The 24,622-nt window shown below is 48.1% G+C and overlaps 1 long non-coding RNA gene across 1 annotated transcript; it reads right to left on the bottom strand.

Moving 5' to 3' along the window:
- Window positions 1–18,890, bottom strand: LOC123380813. Its single transcript, XR_006587035.1, has 3 exons — window positions 18,508–18,890; window positions 17,708–17,816; window positions 1–1,231 (listed from the first exon to the last, which is right to left on the bottom strand). It is a non-coding gene; the product is annotated as an uncharacterized LOC123380813 (long non-coding RNA).
- Between the last annotated feature and the right edge of the window lie 5,732 nt (window positions 18,891–24,622).

Genomic DNA, 24,622 nt, shown 5'->3' with positions numbered 1-24,622 from the left:
ATTTCAGCTCCGGTCTGGTTCCATCTGCCTCTACTTTGCCCTTGTTTCTTGGGAATAGTTCCCTGTATGAGAGGTTTTTCTCCCTGATGCCAAATATGTGGTGTCTTTTCCAACACCAATGATCTGATTCTGAGTAGCCAATGATTTAATCCAATTCTGACACTAACTATCTGGAGTTGGTGCAGATCCCAGAGCATAAGGGCTCAGCCCCCACAAAATGCCCTCACTTCAGATGCCAGTAGCAACTCCCAGTACTTCTGACCAAATGTTTCTACATCTGGGGACTCCCACAGGCCCCCTCTTTAAGTTCAGTAATTTGCTAGAATGACTCAGAGAACCCAGGAAAACACTTTACCTCCATTTTCCTATTTATGATAAAGTATACATCTCAGGAATGGCCAAATGGAAGAGAGGCACAGGGCAAAGTGTGGGGTGAGGGCAGTGCTGTGGAGCACTGAGGACCTCAATATGTTCATCCACCCGGATTGAGGTCTGGTGGGGGTGGGGGGAAGAGGGTGGAGCTGACAGTTCTAGTCCTCCAATCAAGACACGATCTTTCTTGACCAGCCCACATTCTGAAGCTTTTCAGGGACCCACAGCCCCCAGTCATGTCATTAGGATACAAAAGCCATTATTATCTCTCAGGAAGTTCCAAGGGTTTTAAAAGCTCTGTGCCAGGAACTGGGGACAAAGATCAAATACATATATATTTTTTATTATACCACACCATGATTCTCAGCCAGGAACTATCTGATGGGCCTCAAACTCTCATCTTTGTGTTGCAAGACTGACAAAAGTTCTGCTGCTTTATAGAACCTTTCCATCTAGGTTCTAAGCCGTCTTCTCCATTAAATTCCAGAGTTTAGTAAGTTGCTTGAGGTAAAAATGAGCCAGATGCCTGAGCCTCCTCCAAAGTCTCTGCCCAAAGATCTCCTGCCGTCTTTGCTTTCAGCAGCGTCCTGCTACCTGTAGAAAGCCCAGATTACCAGCCTCCAGTCCATATCCAGGATCAACAAATGCCCCTGCTGTAGAAAGAGCTGAAAAGAGCTCACTTTTCCAAAATTATCCCTTCTCTGGGTTTTGTTGTCTCTGTGTCCTCTCATACCTCCAAATAAATGATTTCTCTATTTTTCATCCATTTGTGTTGTTCTCGATGGAACTGTGGCTTGCCACCGGCTATTCCGTCCTGCCTGGAAGATGATCTCACTGCAACGTCAACTGCTCCAAAATTCTTCACCCATTAGAATCATATGTAATCAAGGCGGCACAAAAATAAATAAATTAATAAAAATACCAGATCAAACCTATTTATGAATTATGTTGTAAAATGACTAATATCTTTTTCAGATAAGATCCAGCAGCACACTAAAAGTATAAGACAACATGGCAAAACAATAATTATGGCAGGAATGCCAGGATGGTTCAAGTTTGCCATAATAGCAAATAACTGAAGGGGGAGAAAAAACATGTTTATGTTTACAGATGGAACAATAAGGACTATTACAAAGGCAGCATCCAAGTGTTTAAAACAAGTCTTGATAAAATAAGAATATTTTGAATATTCTATGTAAGAGCCAAAATGCAGCCCCATACTAAATGTGGAAAATTGTAGAGAAGGTAAAGATTCCCAGGGTGATGATATGACTTAGTCTTCCTCCGGAAGGAATTTTGTGTTGCAACTCTATTCTAGAAGTATATAGGATATAAGAATTGGACAGAAGAGGTAAACAACTTCACCTTCTCGACAATTTCATTTTTAACCTGGAGATCTCCAAACGAACTGAAAAGCTATGAATGAGAATGAGAGAATCTGGACAACGGCTGGTTACAAAGTTGATATGCCAAATTAGCAGCCATCATATATACAACCAACAAACACTTAGAAAATGTAATGAAACACAGATCCCATTCACAAAACAGTAAAAATTAACATGTGAAGGAATAAACATAACAAGCAATGTTGAAGATCCGTATAGAGTTAGCTTTTCAAATAGCACTGGGTGTTGTGTGGAAGCCAATTTGATGATAAATTTCATATTAAAAGAAAGAAAGAAAGAAAGAAAGAAAGAAAGAAAGAAAGAAAGAAACATTAAAAATAATAATAAAATAGCAAAAAAAAATGAAAGAAGATGTGATAAATGGAAATATTATACACATTTAATCATGAATGCAGTATTCTAAACAGGTCAGTCTTCCTCTAGTCTATAAATTTAAACACAAACCTAACAAGAGTGACCATGTTTTTTTTTTTCCCAACAAGACAATGTGACTTTTACTTTACGTATTTTTATTTTGGATACAATTACAAATTTTCAAAGAGTTAAAAGTACCCTACAGAGAACTCTTATCTTAACCTTTTTAAAATAAATCGCCAATATAAACTGCCGAAATAATTTGCCAATGCTTTGCAAATATAAATTGTCTATCGCCCTGGAATACTTTAGTGTGTTTTGAATGTATTCTCAGAATAACCACTATGGTGCGGCTTTAATCAGGAAATTAACGTTTTACACTGTCACCACCTAATCCTCAGGTCACCTTCAGGCTTACCGCTTGTCCCAAAAATATCCTTTATAGTCAAAGTGATTGTCATGTTTTGTTAGTCTCTTTCATTATGGGACCGTTTCTTGTTTTTCCCTTAACTCATATGACCTTGAACTCTAAAAGATTATAGGCCTTTTTTTTTTTTAGAGTATCTCTCACTTTTGGTTTGCCTGCTGTTTCCTCATAATTAAATTTAGATTAGGCATCGTTCTTCTGAATATTCCAGAAGCAGTGTTGTTTGCTTGTTGCATCTTATCACATGGCATATAATTTCAATTTGTCCCCATGGCTGGTGATACTCATTTCGATCATTTGATTAAGGTGATGTCCCCAGGCTCCCCTAGAGTAAAACTACTTCTTTTCTCTTGGTAATTAACACATATTTTGAGGGGAGGTACTTTGAAACTATATAAATATTCCTTTCTTCATGAAAGTTTACATTCATTCAGTAATTTATTTATATCTGTATGGATTCATGGATTCCCATTTTATTCAATGGGTTACAATCTGTAACTACCATTCATTTTGGCCTTTGGGGTCCCCTTCAAGCTGGCTTTCTTGTCCTTTAGAATGACGGGCTTCCCCTTCACTCTTTGAATCCTTTCTTATCCTGGTCCTAGAACCAGCCATGTCTGTAAGGACCCCAAATTCCTTTAGTGGAGAATCGAATCATGTGGTAGGCAGAATATTGATGACCAAAGGTATCCTTGTCCTAATGACCAGGACCTATAAATATGCCATCTTACACTGTAAGGGGACTTTGCAGATGTGATTAAGGATAATGAGATGGGGGTGGATATTTTGGACCAGACAGGCCCTAAATGTAATCACAAGAATCATTTATTTTTGTTTTTTTTAATTCTTTTTAATGTTTATTTATTTTTGAGAGAGAGACAGAGTGCAAGTGGGGGAAAGGCAGAGAGAGAGGGAGACACAGAATCCGAAGCAGGCTCCAGGCTCTGAGCTGTCAACACAGAGCCCGACGTGGGGCTTGAACCCACGAACTATAAGATCATGACCTGAGCCGAAGTCGGACGCTTAACCGACTGAGCCACCCAGGCGCCCTGTCACAAGAATCCTTCTAAAAAAAAGAGGGAGATTAAGAGTCAGAGAAATAGAAGTGAGGAGGAAAGCAGAGGTCAGGGTGATGAGGTTGTTGGCACTGATGGAAGGAGCCCTGAGCCAAGGAACCCGGGCAGCCTCTGAGAGCTGGAAATGGATTCCTCACTAGAGCGTCCAGAATGACCTGATGTCCTCTAGCCCTGCCAACATCTTCGTTTTGAGTCCTGGGAGACCCATGTCAGACCCAACTTCCATAATTGTAAGCTAACAGATGTACTGTTTAAAACTACAAAGTGTGGGGTAATTTGTTACAGCAACAACACGAAACTAATACAAATGGGTGTGCTCATTGTTATTGGAGTATCGCTGCTCCCAGGCCCTTTCAGGGACCAGAGCTAGAATACGGATACTACACATGCATGTACATTTATGTTTATAGGTACAGATCTAGAAAACCATGAGTTCACAGCAATCCCTTTAATCCCAGTCCAACACCACAGGATGCTTTCTGGTTTTCCCCCTTCTTATGTTTGCAATTCCCTTCTCCAACAGTCAGAAACCTGGCTTTCAGTATCTTTATGATACTGGCTTCTTTGACAGATCCCGCTGTATGTAACCGATCTCTTACTTTAGCCACCGCCTCCTCCCTGCATGGACACCTTCCTCACCCAGCTTGGGCTCTGATTCCCCATGACAGGCCATCTCCCTACAAGCATGTCCTCACATCTCTTGAGCCAGACAATATGATTAAAAATTACATGTGGGAAAACAAACTTGCAGGAAAATGCACAAAAATATGAAAAATCAGAATGTCAAGAAGGAATCCAATTGTCTCATAAATCTAGAATAATTAACTATTAGATATTGGCACATAAACAAAGAGACAGATCAATGAAAAAAAAATTAAAATTCTGATTTTTAGAAAGCCCCCAAATAGTAATTTAGCATGTATAGTAAATGTGACATTCTAAATCAGTGAGAAAATGGAAGTAATTTGATAAATAATGTTAGGACAATTGACTAAATGTAAGAAAACCTAAAGTTTCTGGACCCCTACTTTATTTCTTTCTTTTTTCACGCTTATTTATTTCTTTTGAAAGAAAGAGAGTGCACATGCACAAGCAGGGGAGGAACAGAGAGAGAGGGAGAGAGACTCCCAAGCAGGCTCTATGCTATCAGTGCAGAGCTCAATGCAGGGCCTGATCTCACAAAATGTGAGATCATGACCTGGTGCAAAATCAGGAGTCAGACACTTAACCCACTGAGCCATCCATGTGCCCCCTCCTCCCCCACCTAATTTACTTCTTAACCCAAAGCAAATTCTAAATAGATCAAACTAAAAAATAAAACCATGAAAAATGTGTGTAAAAGTTATATTATATACGAAACATAAGTGATATAGATATAAATACATTGTAAAAAGACAGAGATATATCTAGCTAGCTTTAGATTTATAGAACATATGGAATAGAACTAATATTCCTATGGGGCACCTGGGTGGCTCAGTCGGTTGAGCGGTGAACTTTGGCTCAGGTCATGATCTCGCGGTCTATGGGTTTGAGCCCCATGTCCGGCTCTGTGTTGACAGCCCGGAGCCTGGAGCCTATTTCAGATTCTGTGTCTCCCTCTCTCTCTCTGCTACTCCCCTGTTTGCACTCTGTCTGTCTCTCAAAAATGAATAAACGTTAAAAAAATTTTTTTTAAAGAACTAATATTCCTAATAAATAAAGAACACTTGTAAATTAATAAGACACCCACTACCAATGGTAGGCTTATGACTATATGAGAATATTATGCAAAACCAATAAAATTTAAAATCATGAATAAGATTTGTCATCTATCAGCATTGAAAAAAATAAAAATGTTCCGTAATACACAAACTATGTTGGTGAGGGTGAGAGTATAAATTGGTGAGAGGGTAATTTGACAATCTCAAATTGTTCAAATTAAATATATACATATATATCACTTTAGCATTGCTACTTCTAGGAATTTAACCTACTGATATACATTGTACAAAGCTGAATATATAAGGATGTTCATTGCACTATTGTTTAAATAAAAAAGGAATACTATCAACAATCTAAATATTCCCCCAAATTTGACTATGAAATATATTGTGGTACAACCATAAAATTGAATACTATGTATACAGTCATGCCATCCAAAAGTATAGGCCCAGCGCCTTGAGCCTGAGAAGTCTTCCAAAGGCATGAGAAAACATTTGAGACCCATAGAAAAAGCTTTTTAACTATTAAAAAAAAAACCCTGCAAACTCAAAATTAAAGAAGACTTAATTGCTTATGAAATATAACATACAAAGCAAGTACAACTCAACTCACATATGAACGTAACGATGTTTACATCAAAGAATAAAATAAATTATTCATCTATTGATTGATTTCTTGCTCCTCAGAGGCAGAGACTTGAGTTTACCACACTTCTCGGTGCAGGGCGGAGTCTCCCCATTGGCCTGGCCCTTCTCTTGTTTTGTTTTTCCATCCGTGGTTTCCTTCCCATTCCCTTCCCACGGTCGGAACGCTTCCAATATGTTTAATGTATTCCTATACACAGGTTGTGAATTTGTGACTGCGTGTACTTTACATAAAAGTTAGCATGCTAGATATATCTCATTCCTGTTTAATTTTTATTCACTCGATACTATCTTCTAAAGCTCTGTCCATGTTGCTATAGAGCTATACATTTGGTTCATTGCTTCCAACTACTGCATGGCATTTCCTGGTAAACTTATTCATTGCCCTGGTGGTAGAACCCTAAATAGCCCCCCACCACCCCACTCTCACAAGCAAGCAGTAATGAACTCCTTCTGGGACCAGAAGGAGAGCTTCAGAACATTTGAGATCATGAAGTATCTGAACGTTGAATTTCCCTATTACCAGGGAAATTTCTGCTCTCGGTTCACATTTCTCAGAACGGTGGATGAGAGGTCTCCACTGGAGACCTCTTTGGTCAAACTTGATGTTAGCCAACTTTTGACTCTTTGGCTAGCTTAGGTGGGAAAATCATACCTTGATAAAATGTGCATTGCACTGTTAGGAGTGATGTACACTTTCCTTGTTCCCTGGGTTTCTCCTTTTGTGAACTGCCTATTCATAGTCTTTGCCCATTTTTTCCTCTTGGATTTCCTTTTTCTCTGTGACATGCAAGGATTTCTTCTTACATCCTTAATATTGACTTCTTGTCAGGTGTTTTGTCTATGGTGACCTTTATTGAATAGAAATCCTTAATTTTGATCTTGCCAGACCCATGCATTGTCCCCCTAGTTGTTGTGCTTTCCTGGTCTTATTCAAGACATCCTCTCCATCTCAAAATATATAAAGATATTTGCCTGTATTTTCATCCATATGCTTCTATTTTATTTTTCATATTAAGGTCTTTAATCCATTTTGAGCTCACCTTTGTTTAGGTCATGAGACAGAAGTTCAGTTTTATTTTCCTATACATAATCAGTAATTTTTCCCACAATCACCCATTAGACAAAAATCTCCCACTTGGTTCGTAGGTGCCTTTATCAAATAACATTTCCATATGCACAAGTCTGTTACTAAACTCTTGGTTCTGTTCTATTGCTGTGTTCTTATTCACTAACACATCTTCTTTCCTATTACTACAGCATTGTGATATGCCTGCCCAATCTAAGGTAGAGTAAATTCCTCCTCTTTGTTTCGAGTATTCAAAATTGACTTAGTTCTTTGTATACCTCTACTTTTACATATGAGTTTTTATTTTATTTTTTTTTAATTTTTTTTCAATGTTTTTTTATTTATTTTTGGGACAGAGAGAGACAGAGCATGAACGGGGGAGGGGCAGAGAGAGAGGGAGACACAGAATCGGAAACAGGCTCCAGGCTCCGAGCCATCAGCCCAGAGCCTGACACGGGGCTCGAACTCACGGACCGCAAGATCGTGACCTGGCTGAAATCGGACGCTTAACCGACTGTGCCACCCAGGCGCCCCACATATGAGTTTTTAAATAAGGTTATCAATTCCACAAATTTTGGGGATGAGTATTTTTTATTAGAAGTTGCACTGCAGGGGTACCTGGGTGGTTCAGTTGGTTGAGCAACCGACTTCAGCTTAGGTCATGATCTCACCACTTGTGGGTTCGAGCCCCATGTCAGGCTCTGTGCTGACAGGTCAAAGCCTGGAGCCTGCTTCGGATTCTGTGTCCCCGTCTCTCTGCCCATCCCCTGCTTGCCCTCTGTCTCTCTTTCAAAAATGAATAAACATTTAAAAAAATGTTTTTAAAGAAGTTGCACTACATGTATAGAATTATTTAAACCATTGACATAGTTATAAAGCTGTCCAATCTATGAATAAGGTTTAAAGATATAATTGTGTATGTTTTCACTTAAACGCTCTAAAAGAGTTTTACCCTTTTCCTCCATAAAGCCTTTGTACAATATTTTTAGGTCAGATTCTAGATAGCTTATAGTTTTTATTGTTGTTGTAAAAATTATAATATTTTATATCATATTTTCGTATTGGTTATTGCTAATGATTATAAAAGAACATTGTTTATTTACTAAGTTGTACTGTTTACTTTTGTACGCACATGTATAAATTATGTTTGAAAGTATATCCAAGAAGTTTATGGGACTGGTTGCCCTGTGGGGTAGAAGGACTTGGGGATCAGGTGCAAAAGGGAGACCACTTTTAACTGCATATACTTTGAGACCATTGGAATTACTCTATCGATGAAAAATTACAATATATGTTAACATATTAGTATACATATAAGTACACAGTTAACGTCTGCATACCATATCTATCTCTCTTTATATGATATATCTATGTTTAGAGAGAGAGACAGAGAAAGAGACAGACAGAAGAGATCCAGAATGGGCAAGTGTGAAAGTCTGTGTACCCCATATGATTCCCTCTTGATGGACAATGCTTCTCCAGCCACACTGAAATGACAGTAATTGTCAGCAGTCACTGTCCGCTGTATGCTACTTGCTTGAGTTCTGGAATCCTGAATCTTGTTCTAACTTGAGCAATGCCTCCTGCCACCTAGTTCATTTTTTTCAAACATGCCCGCTTCTGGCAATACAGTATCATTAATGGTAGCCATCGTGTGTTCTAAAATGAGCCACTCTGCAATTCTGTCGTCCCCTCCGAGTGGGATGGATGTCTGGGGCAGCGAGCCACTGTCACCATCGTAGGAATGGATCTACAGGTGACTGAGTGTCCACAACCGTTTTCGTCTTGCCTTTTACAGCCTCAGATCCCCAGGAAACCACCTCACATGCGAATTCTCTACATCGAGAAGGGAGAAGGGCGGTGGGACTGCACACGGGGTTGAATCCTGGGTCCGCCGCTTACAATCTGTGTGGTGTCAGGCAAGCCCCTTAACCTCGCTGTGCCACAGCACCCTCATCTTTGAAGAGAAGACCGCAACAGCACCTACATCATAGAACTGCTGTGAGGACCCAATGAAATAACATGTGCAAGCTCTTTCTAAAAAGCACCTAGAACACAGTGAGTGGCCAATAAATAACAACCATGGTTGACCAGTATCAGTTCCTTGGACAGGATGGGGACAATAACAGACACTCGTCACATTTGGCAAAGGCGGGACATCAGCCCCAGGTCCACCCCGCCATAGCTCTGTGCTTTTCCTGTTGCTAAGTACCATAGCGTTGCGCTTTTCTTGTTTCCAAGTACCATATTTAGCCGGAATGCCCTGCCGTGTCATGTTGGTTTAAGCTCTGACACTGTGTATGATCTTGGATAAGCTGCTTTGCTCCCCTGGGCTTCAGTTTCTCCATCTACAAGATGAACAGTTGGGGCTAGATTATCTCTAAGGGTCCTGCTAGTTTTGACCTTAGAGATGTACAACCTAAAAGAAATAAAAACTGATCTCTGCTACATCTGTAAAGAAGATGCTTCCATACCCGAGCCTCATGACAGACTGGATGGCTCTAATACACGGATTTTGTAGGGCTTAGAAGACTCTTCTGGAAGGGTTAACGCCGAATGCAATAGCGCAAGTTGCAGAGCGTGCGATAGCCTGGTGCTTCTCAAATGTCATGTGCCCAGGAATCACCTGCGTGCCTCACTAAAATGAAGATTTTCATTCAGCCGGTCTGGGGTAGGACCTGAGCGACAACGTTTAAAAGAAGCTCCCGGGTTTGTCGATGCCATTGGTCGGCGAACCGCACTCAGAGAAACAAGGGGTTTTGCATTGCAGACCAGAGAGAGAAGAAGTAGTATGGAAAGGCAGACATGCCTGCACCTGCAAAGGCAGTCTCACTTCCCACCCCTGGGTGAGTGCTGTCCCTGAGCACCATTATGAGTGTCCATTATGTCCAATCACCTGTGTTGTTAAAGTTCCCAGCCAAGTCATGGCTTCCCATAGATGAGGCATGCTGCTATCTGGGGGCAGCACCGTCCAAAAGAACTTTCCGCGATGATAGAATTACTTGGTATATGCACCTTCCAGCATGGTAGCCGCTAGCTACCTATGGCTGCTGAGCACTTGAAATGTGCCTGATGAGACCGAGGAACTGAATTTTTAATTTTATTTCATTTCAGTGAATATAAACGTAACGAGCCACATCTGGCTAGTGGCTACTCTGTTGGAAAGCACAGCTTCAGAGGGCATTCCATACTGTGGTTCCCGAAAAGGAAAATGGGCTTTAAATCTCACAGTCATATGGCAACCCTTCCAATTACTATCTGAATGGCCTCTGGCAAATCAACAAATTCTTGGCATTTCCTCGGTGGTAAAATAGGGGTGAGCACATCTAATTAGGAAGATTGACATAAAGACTTGATTTCACATATAGAAAATTCCTGGGATCCCGCATGCTTCATAGTGGGTGGCCCCCAACTAATAGCTCTTTTTATATGCATCTTGTCACCTCCGAAGAGTGTCAGATCCCCCAACCCAAGTCTGGGACCCCACTCTCAAACTTCTGTGGGCTCCCTCCTAGTGTTTAGAGCTGTGCTGGCCTCACTCATCAGAAGGGTTCGATGAGAAAAAAACACAGTGGCTCGCCCAAATCGTGGGCTATTGGTGACTCAAGTCAGAGAGGGGCAGCTGGCTACTCAAGGTCACACAGCCAGTGAGTGTCATGAACACTAGTCCTCCAAGTCCTAGCTACTGTCTCTCTTTTGTAATAGATTTATATCTAAAATCAAAATGTTGCTATTTATTAAACACTGGCTCTGTGGCAGGCACTGAACCAGATCCTTTAGCTGAGCTATCGTTCACCTTCGCTATGGCCCCAAAGACGAGGTGGATTGGAATTTTTATTGTTCTAGAAGAAGAAACTAAGGCCCAGAGGGGTAAGTAATTTGGCCTAGAACACACAGCTGTTTAGTGGCAGACTGGGGATTTGAACCAGCTCTCTCCATTCCCAAAGCCCCTCCTCTTTTCCACATCGCTTCCTTTTCATGAAGTGTCTTCTGGGTCATCTCTTCCCTCCCCGGATGCTCTCCTCCGACTCTTACCCTGGACACACACGCAGCCAGCACCCATTAGGCTGACCAACCCTCTCCCGAATGACCCAAAGGGACCATCCATGCGAGATCTGGGAGAAACGCGACTGAAGCAGAGAGAAGCCATAAAGACTTGGACGGGGACACGCTGAGTGTTTCAGAACAGACACAGCAGCGTGGCGGGCGGGCGGTGGGAAGGCGGGGGTGGGATATGGAGGCAGGCCTCATGGCGAGGAATCTGGGCTTCCTCCCGAGTCCAGAGGAAAGCCACTGGAGGGTTTTAACAGGGAACGACATAATCTGACTTTCACGTTGCAAAGGCCACGGTGGCCTGACGTGGGAGGGTTGTAAGGTGGGGGAAACCAGGGCCAGGGACACCAGTGAGGATGCTCTTGAAATGAGCCAGCTGAGAGGTAGCACCAGGGCAGAGGGGAGAAGAGGATGAAAGGCAGATACGTGCATGGACAAGACCTGTCAGCCTTACATTTGGTTGGGTTGATATGAAGACAGACAGAAAGCTCCTGGGATTCTCGGACCGAGCAACTGGGTGAATGTGCCGTCATATGCTGCGCGATCACGTTAAGGGTTCTAGTAATAGCCTTGTCACCAACTCACTGTGTGAACCCGCCAACAGGACGAAAAGATGTCCAAGGGTCTTCATGGCCCTGGCAGTCCTTCCACGGTCCCCAGCCTGATCTGAATATGCAAATGAAGCAGCTACTGACTTCCTACCGCGAGGTATCTTTTATGCTAACTCAACTCCAATGGGTGTCCCCCTAATACCTGCAGATCACCAGCCTACCCATAACAGCTACATTCAGTGTAAATTGGGATTTCTGCCCCAAATCCCACGTAAGGGGCTTAGTGGGGTCTGGACGTGGCAGCTGAGCCTAGGGTGGCAGACAGGGGCTGAGTCTAAGAGGTTCCTTGGACTCCTGGACCGCAGAGCCCATGATCCAGGGCAGGCCTAGGAACAGATATCCCTCATAAACCCTGAAACTCCGGAGTCTTCAAGATCAGTGCCGTCCACACAACAGACAAGACGGAGAGCCGCAAAGGGTGTGTGGAGCCCAGCACCTCCACCCAAGTCTTGCTCTACGTAGGCGGGCCTTGGCACGGGGGCTATATGCACAGAGAGCACTTTACTCCCTGTGCGCTTGCTGTCTTCTTTGCCGGGGACACTCTCCCCTGGGGTGTTTGAACCCCTATTTCCAGGAGTCACTTAATTCTAAGGTCAACCTTTACATCTCAGAGTGCCCTTCCTGATGTGGTTCCCATTTTATCAGTCTGTTGTGCTGTCTTCAGAACAGGTTCCACAAACCAAATCGCCATGGCTATTTAGCTGTTTAGTTGGCGTTTGGTCGACTGCCCCGATGAACGGGTGAGCCCCAGGAGAACACGGGCCATGCCTGCTAGGCAATTATCGAATCCCCAAAACCGGGGACACTGCCTGCCATCGGGGGGACGCTCCGTCCATTCTTGTTGAATTAATTTCCTCAGTGGTCATTTACTGAGCACCCGCTAGACACAACGCACAAGCCTAGAGCTGGATGAGGATTTAGGGTTCACCAGAGTCCACCGCTCCCCTTCAGGAATCACAGTCCAGGGGCATACTACTGAATGAAAGAAGGCAGGCACAAAAGATTACAGAGTGTGCATGATCCCACCCCTGTAAAATACAAAAAGAGGCAGCCCTGATCCATGCTATTAGAAGTCAAGACAGTACTGGGGCCCCTGGGTGGCTCAGGCGGTTAAGCGTCTGACTTCGGCTCAGATCATGATCTCGCAGTCGGTGAGTTCGAGCCCCGCGTCGGGCTCTGTGCTGACTGCTCGGAGCCTGGAGCCTGCTTCGGATTCTGTGCCTCCCTCTCTCTCTGCCCCTCCTCCATTCATACTCTGTCTCTCTCTCTCAAAAATAAACATTAAAAAAAAATTAAAAAAAAAAACACCAAGTCAAGACAGTAGTTACCCTAGTGAAGGAGAGCGGCTGAGGGGGCCAGGGGGTCTTTAGTTTCTTAACCTGAGGGGTGGTAACATGGAGAAAATCCCCTGAACTGTACCCTTATGCTATATAGGGGTGTATATACATACATCAGCGTATGCTGCAAAGAAATTGTGATATCGAGGAAATCCAAACCCATCAATATGGCATTTGAGACCTTCTCCAAACTGACTTCTCCTTTTAAGCTGAGGGCCTCCCAGAGGCCATGACCAGCCCCTGTTGCACAGGGGCTAAGATTTCCTGGCTAAGGGGTCTGTCTCTGCCATTTGACTGGAGCCCCGTGAAGGCACGGGTCCCCTCTTCTCCATGGACACGCTCAGAGCCTATCCCCAAGCAGGTGCTGGGCCACGTCTGCCACAAACATGTGTTGCTAATGTGATCCCTCCTCCAGGACGTGGGAAAAGCAGAACGTGGGAGTCCGGGGCCACCCCGCTCCCCCAGCCCAGCTGGGGGGTCACAGGGCATCTGGCCTGCTCAGACTTGCAGGGCAGGGGCCTGAAGGAAATCACAGCTGGAAAAGCGCCTCGTGAGCCCACTGTAACTGCCGACCCGTGTGCAGGATTGTTGCTATTGTTACTGTTACAGCTAATGATAATAATAATAATACTTATTATTATTATTATTATAAATGAAAGCAGCATATTTTGTTCCCTGAACTGTGAGAGACCCATTTAGAACCCGGGGGGGAATAGCATACAGACAACTTCCAATTTTTTCCAATTTGGCTTTAGAAAAATTCAGCATGAAGAGATAGATTGGTCTGGGCGGTGATGCAGACATCACACACACACACACACACACACACGCATGCACGCACACACCCCAGAGTGGGGGCAGGGGAGAGGCCAGGAGCCCTGCTCGGCTTTCAATCATCTGGCTGCAGCAAGCCGGGAAGCCTGGGCCTGATTTCCAAGCCCGGCGGAACGTGCACACTCATTAGCGCAGGCCTCCAAGTCTGGCTCTCAGGTTCAGAGCGGGCTATTGTTCTCAGCTCTCTGTGGAGGACGGAGGGAAGGCTTGTCATTACCCAGCTCAGAAATTGGCCCTGAGTTGCCTCTGATGGGTGGACAAGAAGCTCTCAGTTGCTAAGGTACTAGGGCAACTCAGGGCTGTTTGGGGGCCATTCATTTTAGTGACAGGAGGGGGCAGGTCTCGGTCTGCCCTGGGCGAGGTGCCTGGAAGTTGCTTGTCTTAGAAGACAGATCCCAGGATCTGCTTTCCCTCCTTCATAAGCCAGGGGTGGCTCTGAGTGTGGAGGAAGGTTGGGGGATGGGAGGAGAGAGGGACAAAGGGGGAGGCCCAGGATCACCCCCAGAGCCCAGCACAGGCCCAGAGCCTCAGAGTCCAGCCGTTTACTTAGGGTGCCAGGCCCCCAGAGACAGCCTCGGCCTGATCAGAACACAAGCAGCATAGAGCCGGGCCCCAGGCCGCCCCGGTCTGCTCAGGACGGAGGAGGTGTTGGGGGTGGGGGAGAAGGGGGGAGGGAAGGGGAGAGGAAGAAAGGAGGGTGAGAAGAGGGAGAGATGAAAGGCAGGAAGGAGGCAGGGAAGGAGGAAGAAAGGAAGGCAGAGAGGGAGGGAAAGAAGGGGAGCAGGGAGAAAGGACAGAGGGATGGGGGAGGAAAAGGCTGGACTTCTAGTCACATGGACTGAAAAACCTGAGAATGCTCCCATACCCCCTCTGACCTTCATGTTTCTTCATCTTTAAAATGAGAGGGGGCAGGGGACAGATGGCACCTACCGAGCACTTCCTAACCGCCAGATTACAGGTGTTACCTCATTGGCTCCTGTAAACTGGATGCCACCGCCATCCCCATTGACAGGTGGGGAAACTAAGGCACAGCCCGATGAGGTGAGGGCTCAGCTAGGGGGCATGGCAGCTGGGAACTGGCAGCGCTGGGACTTGTACTCAGACACATGGGTCCCGGAGCCGCCATCTGAGCCGCCAGCCCGCTCTGTCAGCACAGGTGGGGAGCACTCCCCCCTCACCCAAGTCTCGTTCATGGTGGTTCAGCCACAGGACCTGGGACCAGGAAGGAGCTTCTACGAGCAGAGGAGTAAGGATACATACTGGGGACTTCCACGGCCCCATGCCTCTGCACACGCCATGCCCTCTGCCTGGCGTATCTTCCTCTGGCCCCCACCCCGCCTTCCCCTCCTGCAGGACTCAGTTCACCTGAGGCCTTCTCACAGACTCCCTGAAAGCCAGCCTCAGCCTTCTGTGCCCACACAGCTCTTCTGTGCCCTCCGACAGGGCTCTCGCACTGCAGGGCAGTCACGGGCGCACCTGTTCCAAGCACAGCTTATTTGGATAGAGGAACGGTGGATCCTGTCTTGACCTCTTTAATATCCTCAGAACCTAGCACGGGAGTGAATTAACGAATACGCACCCAGGGTCACAGGACGAGGCTCAGAATCCCAGGCCTTCAAAGGGCCCAGTGTCCGTCAAACCGCTCCTCCCTGGCTTTCTTGGAATCACAGAAGCAACATCAGATTCTAGAACTGGGGAAGCAATGGGTCGTCATGATCAACGCCCCAGGTTTGCAGATGGGGACACCGAGGCCCAGACAGGGCATGCCCAAGCCCTCCCGACTCCCTGCCCAGCCTCTGCAACCCTGTGGACCCAGACCCCGCTGCTGCCTGCAGGGGACTTAGGAAATGCCTCTGTGTGGCTGCAGCTGCACAGTTTTATAGAGGATGTGGCTGAGGAGGCGGCTGCTGTGGCCCCCAGTCGGGAAGCTCTTTGTTCATGGTTAGCTTCATACCAGAGTGTGTTGTCAAAGGATTTGACCTGGACCAAACCAGGGACCAATGACATCTTCCCAGGGTGCCCCTCCCCACCCCCCCAGCAGAGCTGGCTCAGGGCAGCCCCGCGGGCGGGGTCAGCAGTGCATGGGCACAGGATGCAATGACACCCGCATGTGGCCGTGGCTCCGGAGGCTCTCCTCCAACCCACCCGGTAACGCCAGGAGGGAGGCACTGCTACCTGTTTTGACAGTGAGAACACATGAAGTTCAGAGAAGGTAAGTAAACCACCTGAGGTTCCACGGCTGGTCACTGGATAAGCAGGGAAACCAGGCCTGTCAAGGGCAAACCCATACTCTTCCCACTTGACAGAAATGCCCACACTTTGCAAGGGAGACTTTGGTCACTTCGTCCGAGCAGCACAGATCATACTACCGGGGAATCCCGAGCTTCCCGGTACCCAGATCAGGGTCCTCACCCATTTCACAGGTGAAGAAACTGAGGCGCAACAGAAAAAGTGACAACTGCTGGAGCCAGCAGTCACGGCTGGGGCCCTGACATGCCTTCCAGAGTGTCCCCACCTCCTCCCAACTTCACCCGCCCGAGGCAGCACCAGTAACAGGCACCTCCAGTCCATGTGGTATCCGAAGAGGGCCAAGCCATCCCCTGGAACCTGTCCTCTTAAGTCTTCACCTTCCGCTGTGGCAGACAAGTTCTGATGGGTCTCTACCTCTGACCCCTCCCTCGTCCTCCCACTACCGGAAAACAGAGCTCAGAACTCAGGCATAACCAATAACCGTGGCCTGTGTTCGCGTAGTCCTTCACGCGCGCAAACCGCTCGCACACGCGTTCTCATCTCACCCTCAAAGAACCAAGCGATGGGAGAAGCAACGGCCCCATTTCACGGATGACAGTGCCGAGACCAGCAAAGTTAAGTGATGGTTACAAGCGTAATGGCAAGCTGAGCCAGGCTCCTCCGAGCCCGTTCGTGTCTTCCTCTCCTTTCGATCAATTGCTCCGCACAGTGCTCCCCAGCAGCACCTCTCAGCGTGTGGGCCTTGAAAACATGCAATCCTCCAGTGCTAGGTGAAGAGGAAAGCACATTCTGTGGACTGACTGTTTTAGGGAAACCGAATTTGAATAAAGCTAAACAGGTGCCTGCAGGACTTTTCAGAGCCTTTAAAGTGTAAATGTGCTTCACAGCTCTCCAAAAGAAGGATAATAGGAAAGAAAGAAAGAGAAAGAAGGAAGGAAGAAGAGAGGGAGGAAGGAAGGAGAGAGAGAGAGAGAAAGGAAAGGAAAGGAAAGGAAAGGAAAGGAAAGGTGCCATATTTTCCAAACATGCAGTTTTTCAGAGGATTTCAAAAGAACAATGTCTGTGAAATAGCCTTCAGAAAACACTGTGCTATGAGTCCTTTGAGAAGGAAGAAAGCAGGAACGGCTATGTGGGAAGGTGGCCTTTACATCAGTACTAAATTGATGGCGCTGGGACAGGTGAGTAAAAGGAGGACATACATTACCAAATGGCAGTTCAGTGTTTGCAAAAACGTGGCATTAGAAATGCACAGGCTGTGTTCGGGGAGTAAGGATTCCCCGGAACATATCCTCCTCCGAGCTGGCATCCCTAGAGCAGCCCCATTTGTTATTTGGTTTGCATGTCTGGCTTTCCAGAAAGATTTTATTTGACCAAAGCCTTCTGCTGCAGAAGGGACATCTGTTGTTTTCCCTGCCCCAAATCCATTCTTCCTGCTTCTGGTAACAGAACCCCAACTTTCTTGGGGAACACACCCTCTTCTGCTCCCAGTGCATGTGCTTCCAGCCCATTCTAAGCCCCGAGCTCTGGCCCTGCCAGTCGCTGCATCACACTTCCAACACCATCCTACACCCACCTCTGTGATTGGCAGATGACTCGGCGGTCCAATGAGATTCAAGCCAGGACCTCCGCGGGACCAGGAGACTTCCTAAACCAGGAGAATGCAAGCCCAGGGCTGCTGGAGGCTACGAGAAGACATAAATCAGCCCACAAGGCAGAAGCGTCCATGTCTCACTCCCACACATCTGGAATAACCACAATCTTCCTCCTCTCCCTGTGGAAATCCTGCCCATCCTTCAAATCCCCGCTGAGCCTCTACCTCCTCCAAGAAGCACTGTCTGATTGCCTCACTGGCCACAAAGTGGGAACTATGGAGGAAAACGGAGGGAAAAGTGCACCAAAGACTAAGAAATGGCCTGGGAACCTGAAATCCAAGCCCGGCTGATGCAGCCTGATTGTTCTTAGTACCTTCTCCCCGTGGGGCTGAAGAGGGAGGAACAAGTTCTGAGTACTCTTCATTGGATCATTTGCAGACTGCCTCCCAGACACCCCAGAGTGCTGCTTGAGCTGGGGACAGCTGTGCTCTGGTGTGCACTGCCAGAGTGACGGGGAAGGCCCTGTGTCACCTGCACCATCAAAACCCAAGCACTCATCAATCCTGGATGTGGTTCCTGCCGTCGCCAACCAGCCGATAGTTAATTCCCCAGGGCACCAGCCTGCATTCTTCTTGTCTCTGCCTGCTTTTCCAATGGTTGGGGGAGAGGTGAATGACCTATGGGGGCCAGATATGACACACCTGGCTTGCTATTCTCCCCCAGGTTTCAGGGTGGAGGGACTCCACAGCCACCCAACCCGCATTCCCACTGGGACCCCTACCTCCCATCCGGGCTCACACTGCTTTGCTTCTGGGCAAGAGGGAAAACACCATTCCAGCCATAGCATTTGTTGCTTTCTTTCCCCTCCATCCAGATACAATGGGTCCAGTCCGGCTCTGGTTCCAAAGCCTTCCAGGCTCCCGGATGTCTGTATTTGCATGGAATCTGATCTTCTCCACCTCCCTCCCCCCAGCCCAGCCCCGCTTTCTCTGCAAACCCCCAACCTAGGTAAATAGCGAGTAACCCTCATTAACATTTCATAGATGTTGTATTATGCTCTTTTCCCTTGTATAAAACATGATACAAAAGAGGGCCAGAAAGAAACAAAATGCCCTTCTTGTGTGTTATTTACAGCAGACCTCTTCTAATCTAATCATCTCTCCTTCTCCCCACAGCGCCCCCCCCACTGCCCCCACCCAGTGCACCCGCAACTTTGCAGGCCTTTTATTAAAATGAACACGTTGTTCCTACAGCCTGGCTCCCTCCCTTGCAGGCCTGGGCATAAATAATTTATCTGAAAGCTGATTTGGTTGGCTACGCTTCCATAATTGAAGACCGTCCCCCACAGTTTATTGGTGAGCGCCGGGGCCCAGCCACTCAGCACCCTGACCCCAGATGGAGCGATTCAAAGGCCCACCGCGGCCCCTTCAAAGCCCGGGGAGGCCTTGTTCATTGATGTTCGCTCCCGCCCCGCCTCCCTCTGCAGCCCTCAATCTGTCAGGAGGCCGAGTTGCCAGGCTCTTCCCCAGCGAGCATCCTCAGCTGGCTGCAGACCATCCTTCCTGTGTTCCTCCACCGCCCATGACGCAGCCTTGCGTGTGCACCCCGCTGCCTGGCTGGCACCCTCTGTGGCCAGCATGCGCCCCGGGATGTCTCCCCAGGGCCACCAGTGAGCTTTGGGGCACTGGTCTGGCTTGGAGACCCTATTTTAAACATGAAGGAGAGGCTGGAGTAAAGCAGTCTAGACCCTGAACTCATGGCCTCGAGTCTAAGTGGGCCCTCCCACAATCCTCCCCCCAGCGCCTTGCCCGTGTCTTCCTCTCTCTCCTCCAATTCCTGTCAAGTATAAAGATACATATAGCATGGCAGTTAAAGGTTAGCCTCAGAGATCCAAATCCCTGCTGTGCCACTAAACTGCCACATGTCCTTAGGCAATTAGTTACCCTCTCTGTGCCTCAGTCTCCTCATCTGCAAATTGATGAGAGGAAATAGTAATGCCTCCTAGTGCTGGGGGTAGTTTGAGTTGATATATACAAGGGACTTAGAACAGTGTTAGTCCAGTAGAGAAAGTGCTATACAGATGCTCACTATCAACATTCTGCTAAAGATAAAACCTTGACCTCACCTCTCCTTCCAGCTATCATCCCAATTTCCCTGCTATCCATTTCGAGCAAAACTCCTACAAAGAGGCACCTCTCTGCCATGTCTCCAATTGCTCTCCCCTTACTCTGCCCTGAAGCCACTGCAGTCGGGTATTCTGCCCCCCTCACTTCCGTGGCTCCACGAGTTGTCACTGCCACTGGTGACCTGTGCTCACTCTTGAGTCCTCTCTGTAAATCGTACGCAGTCATCTGACACGGAGAGTCGGCCTCCTGTTCAAACATGCCGTCCCCTCGGTCAGGCTGGCCGCTTCTCCTCCTGCTCCTGTCTGGCTTCTGGTTCTCCAACTCTTCTGCTGCATCATGCCCACCCCCCCCCCCGCCCCGACCTCCAGATGTCCGATGCCTCAAGGGCCCGACGCTGTGATTTCTTCACTGCCTGGGTCAGCGCTGTCCAGTGGCCATATAACGTGAGCCGCAGCCACGATTTTAAGTTGTACAGTGGCTGCACTAAAGAAACGGGTGAAATGACTTAAAATAGTAGCTTTCATCTGATTCCACAGAGCCCAAATATTGTCATGACCACACGTAAGCAATATGGAAATTATCAGTGGGGTGCTTGGCATTTTGTGTTCTGGGTCTCCAAACTCCGGTGCGTATGTGACCCTGTGGCACATCTCCATCGGGACAAGGCACCCTTTAGGCACCCAGTAGCCAGCTGTGGCTCATGGCCACCACACTGGACAGCACAGCCCTAGAGGACCTGCTCCGTTCACACAGCACGAATGCCGTAGGTGTTACCAAGACTCAGACATTTTTTTTCACCAACCCAGGCCTCTCCCTCAAACTCCAGGTTCTTGGGTGCAATTGGGCTTCAAAAGACAGTCCACGCGTAACAGGTCCAAAGGAACTCCTCAGAAGACTCCAGAACCACCCTGATTCCTCTGGTTCTTTCAAAGCCCACGCCCTGTGGGCTCCACCTGGATCCTATGGGATCCGAGCCCTGGAGGCTTCCTCCATCCAGCACTGTGCCCACCATCCCATGCCTCTCCCGGGGTTACTGCGACAGCTTCCTGCCTCGTGTCTCTGCGCCCGCCTTCAGCCCTCGGTCCACTCCCCACCCTGAGCCAGAGGATCATTTTAGAGCAGAAGTCAGAAGCCACGATACCTCCACCCAGACCCCCGGTGGCCTCCCCAACTCCCTGAAACCTAGGGCTGAAGCCCTGCCTCTTCCCTCCACCTGGTTCACTCCCTGTCCTGTTCCCAAGACACAGACTTGTCAGAAGCCTTCCCAAGCCGAGGCTGGCGTGCCGGTCCCCCCATCTGCCTAGAGGGCTCTTTCTCAGACATTTGCAGCGTCCTGCCTCGGTTGCTCTTCAAATCCCGTCTTCTCCCAGTGTCCTTGTCAGTCATGCTGGATGAAGCAGCAAACCAGGCTCCCACAGGATACCCTCTACTCCCCTTGTCTGCTTGCTTTCCCTCCGCGGCATTTAGAGCCAGCTCACACGCCATGGGCTGTGTCGGCTGTCTCTCTCTCCCCTGTTCAAATAGAAGCCCAATGGAGGCAGGTCTGTTTGGTCGCTGTTGTTCGCCCTTGCATGGGACAGTTACCGGCACGTGAATTTTTTGCTGGATAACAAATGAGTGAATGCTTGACAACAGTGAGGGAGGAGGGAAGAGGGACTCGAAGGCCTTCTTGCCGCTGGAAGTGAGATCACAAGCTATCTCTGCTCCACGTGCAGGGTGCAAGTTCCCCCAAATGCCTGGGGGGTGCAATCAGCATCTTCAGGAAGGTAGCTCACGAGTCCACCGCGAGGAGTCAGTCCCTGCCCTGCTGGGCCCACCCCGCTGGCACAGCAGCAGTCGCGACTGTGACCAGCAGCACCGACATGCGTCCTGAGGACTACACGCGTCACATATGCCTTATCTCATTTGAATCCTTACGATAAGCCTCAATCGTGCCCCAGTAGCTGGGAGGAGTCTGAGCCACCCCCAGTGCCATCTTCCCCCAGAGAGGGGTCTGGAGTCCTCCTGTGCCCCTGACGGTGAAGCTTCCTGCCCAGCCTTTGTCCTGTTCCTTGCTCTGCAAGCCACATAGAGAGCACAAGAAATGCGAGGTCTCTTTGCCCTTCCCCAGCCCCACCCCGAACCCCATCCAGCCTACCTGGGACCCCAGTTAGTCCCTGCCACTTCATGCCCTCCCCTGGACAGCTGACCCTCTTCTTGGCCCTCTACTTTCTTCTGGGGATACGGTTGGTACTTCAGCCAAGCCCCACCCCTGCCCACTTTCATTTTCAAATCAGGACCTGGTTTCCGGTCTCACGATGGCCTTCGTCACACCCCGAGGTGTTCCACGTACATCTCCCGGCAAGGAAGCACTCTTTGTCCCAGCTGCTGGGAATGCAGCCCTCCGCTGTCAGTCCTCCCAGGGCTGCCTTCAGAGAGCCGCCTCACCCAAGGTCACACCCTTCTCGGATGGCTTGTACCCAGTGACTGAGAGAGGTAAGGGGTAGAGGGCTGCCTGGTTGAGCCCACGCAGGTGACTCTGGTGGGCATCTGACCTTAACAGTCTGTGGTATCAGCCAAGACTGTCAACCTGCATCGATTTCTCTGCCATGGCCTATTCCCTTTCCTCCCTCTCATGGGCACCTGTCATAAGCACACCATTGTATGCATCCCGCATGATAAGCCGCTTCTCGGAGACTGCTTCCTATGGAACCCAACCTGCATTGCCCATCCCCAAACAGATCAACCCACAAATTCTCCTGGACAAAGTGATGGGGCTTCTCTCCCAGGCCCCAGGGTACAGCCCAGCCAGATCCTGCAACCCACATAGCTGATTCCTGGCTGCAGCCCCTCCTTCCTTCCAGAAGCCTGCACAGGCTGAAGGCTTCAGAAGCATAATTACTGAAGACAAAACCCACCGTCTTGGCTTCATCATTACTGTCTCAGATTCAGGGCCCATGATGCCCAAGGCCGAGGGACACTGGGGGCCTGAAGATAAGAGGTGCCCATCACTCTGCCCCCAGGGACAACTGGCCTGAGCCATGGGCAGCCCCTCTTCCTCCAGCAGAGGTCCTTGCTCCCTCTTGCCTTAACAAAAGGTATCACTTGACCCATGGACTTCATAACATGGCCAACCAGTACCTAGAGGCCACAGTGAATTTATGTTTCTGATGAGTGCCCCTCTTGCTGGCTGAGAGGCTTATGCTAAGATCGCCAGGAAAAGGGTCTGCTAAAACCAATCCCAGTGAGTACTTGCATCTGGAGGTCTGTCCAGTCTTCTAGATTTCCTCCAGAGATAGCACAATCCCATGTTGAAGCAAGAAATAAAGACAGGAAAAGGTAGACAGGGCCTTCCCTAGACAGAGGGTGACTTTCGCAGCCCAGAACTCTACAGAATAGGGCTTCCACTGAGACCAAAGGGCCACGGTCTCGGAGCAATGGGCAGCTGGGCCAGGGAGGGCTCGGTGAGCCAGCTCACAGATATTCACTGGGCATCTGCCTTGGGCCAGGGCTGCTCATGGCCATGGCAGAGCTGCTGGGGGGAGTAGAGAACCAGGTACTATGGTAAAGGGCAGGGCAGGAGGCCAGGATTCTGGGAACTCTGGCCAGCCCCAGAGCAGAGTTGAGCACAGATGTATAAAAAACACGGACAGGGAGAGCTGGGGCCGGGTCAGGAATGAAGCGGGCTGCTGCCCTTGAGAACTCGGGGCCCTAGTGATGGTCCAGGGACACGAGGTCCCTGTCACTCTGCCCCAGGAACAACTGATAGGAACTCTGGGCAGGACAGATACTCTGGACTTTGGATATTGAGTCGGGTGTGACAGAGTCTCCAGGAACACAACCACATCCTTGGACCCTCATCTGAGGGCATCACTGTGTAGCCTTTGCCTCTCATCCACCCTCTGCACATAAAGGCCAGTTTTTTTAAATGAAAGCATCCCAGTAGGCTATCCTGGACCAAACAATTAGCTTGATTCATGCACCAGAAACCCGTCAAGCAAAGACATGACTCCCCCTTTGGAGCCCTAGCAACTAAAAGGGTTTTCTTGCACTTGAATAAGCATAGCTACACTTACATTCACCTGCTTATTCTGGAGTTCTCCTGGGATGCAAATTTGGACTAGTGGGCACCAGTACATCCTGTGCACAAATGCTGAAATATCACTATTTCAAACAGCTTAATGATCATTGTACATGTGCCCTGAGCAAGGCTGCATGAATAACTAAAATGTCAAATGTCTTTGTTTTAGCTGCTATGCTATCAACTCTGCAGGTCTCATAAGCATGAGCCACAAGCCAATTAGAATCTCTGATGGTCAAGTATAAATGTCTTTGTTTCATAAAACGAAAGAATGAGTTATCACTTAAACTCTCTCTAGAAGAAGTAATCTTTTAAAAACTCAAGATCCATGGGTAGGAGGGATGGGCTGTGAAAGAGGGTCCTCCCTAAGGATTGCTCCCTTGAACTTGAATAGAACAAATCCAAGGCCATAGTTCTACAGGTCGGAACTGGAATCTCCCACTGGAATCAAAATTCCAGAGACCCCGGAACATCACTCTATTTGTCAAGGCTGTAGACACAAACACACATCAAGTCTGAAAGAGGGAGGATCTCAAGAGTGATGGTGTCAGCAGAGGGGTTCTGAGGTAAGATGAGGAGTCTCCATAGCTTCCAAAGGGAGGAACCCCAGCTACATTCTCCCTGCACCGGGGACTGGAGAGGTCAGTGGTCAAGGTCCCAGGGAGACGGTTGTTTTCTGAAGACTTTCCCTAATGAACTATGCTTCAGCT

Source organism: Felis catus, chromosome D2, assembly GCF_018350175.1.
Source record: "Felis catus isolate Fca126 chromosome D2, F.catus_Fca126_mat1.0, whole genome shotgun sequence".
NCBI lineage: Eukaryota > Metazoa > Chordata > Mammalia > Carnivora > Felidae > Felis > Felis catus.
This window is presented reverse-complemented; position numbering and strand designations above follow the sequence as displayed.